The sequence below is a fragment of the Frankliniella occidentalis genome, unplaced genomic scaffold, assembly GCF_000697945.3.
Source record: "Frankliniella occidentalis isolate FOCC.00 unplaced genomic scaffold, Focc_3.1 Scaffold9, whole genome shotgun sequence".
Classification (NCBI taxonomy): domain Eukaryota; kingdom Metazoa; phylum Arthropoda; class Insecta; order Thysanoptera; family Thripidae; genus Frankliniella; species Frankliniella occidentalis.
The window spans coordinates 1,974,575-1,975,600 of NW_026267139.1; the positions used below are offsets into that span (position 1 = coordinate 1,974,575).

Consider the following 1,026-nt stretch of genomic DNA (forward strand, 5'->3'; position numbering starts at 1 on the left):
TCTTTGGCCCGCACCTTGACAGCTCCCCCTTCTCGTACCCCTGACATAATGTGCGCGCAACAGGTAACACACTGCCGGCCCCGACGCGCCGGCCCGCCCCGCCCCGGCCCGGGTGCGTCCCTGGACGGCCGCCAGCGCGCCGCCCATCCCATCGTCGCGGTCCTGGTCCTCGCCGCCCACACCGAGGCCTCCACCTTCCACCCCGTGAGCGTCCGCGAGGACGCCCACGGGGCCGCCGCCCGGGCCGAGCCCAGAGTGCGGAAGAAACGGAAATGGCGGAAACGGAAGTGGCAAAACGGGAACATCGGTATAAGAAATATTTATGTCACGTTGCACATGTCGCACATTTTCTTTCGTTTTTCACTTGCGCTTTATTCTGTCCGGTTTGTCAGATCGTCTCGCGACTCTCACTTCCGCTTCCGACAAAAAAGAGAAATATCCCCTTTCCGCCGACGGCAGCACTTGAGCGAAGCACAGTTAAATAGTCCCAGCAGGAAGAGCAGGAGGAGGAGGAGCTTGGCGAAGCGCAGCTGAGGCTAGGCGGGGCCCGGCGGAGAGCGCATGGGCCCCAGGAGCCCAAAGGCCCACAGCGGGAGCCGCAAGGCCTCGCAGTAGGCCCCGCGGGCCACGGGCTGAAGCACTATGCACCCCCGTGATCACTTTCCGAAGCACATTTGAACGTTCACAGAGCACACAAGTCGTATGGAGCACAGAGCGCGGGGCACGCGCAGCACAGCGGAGCGAGCAGGGAATCCAAGGGTCGAAGCCGCTGCTGCTGCTGGCGCTGCTCGGCAGCCGGAGGGACGTCGTCGGGTACCTTTCTGTTTCGATATTCGTTGGGTAGCGGCCGGTGTCGCTAGTCGCTCGGTGTGAGCCACTCCACTGGGCTCTAGCGCGTGTTCGGCACTAGACTACCGCTCAGGGTACAGTTTCGAATGGCGCCCGGCCGCGCGGGTCCCGGCTAGTCTTTCCGTCGTCTGCACACGGCCCTCCCCCCACCAGGGTGCGCCCGCCCTCACCGCCACG

General features: G+C 64.3%; 1 protein-coding gene across 1 annotated transcript in view; it reads right to left on the reverse strand.

The window, feature by feature from the left end:
- Positions 1-984, reverse strand: part of LOC113216250 (muscle LIM protein Mlp84B) — an 18,273-nt gene extending 17,289 nt beyond the window's left edge. The window contains exon 1 of the mRNA XM_052276876.1: positions 818-984. The gene's annotated coding sequence lies outside the window, so the exon portion shown is untranslated. The remainder of the gene's footprint in view (positions 1-817) is intronic.
- Between the last annotated feature and the right edge of the window lie 42 nt (positions 985-1,026).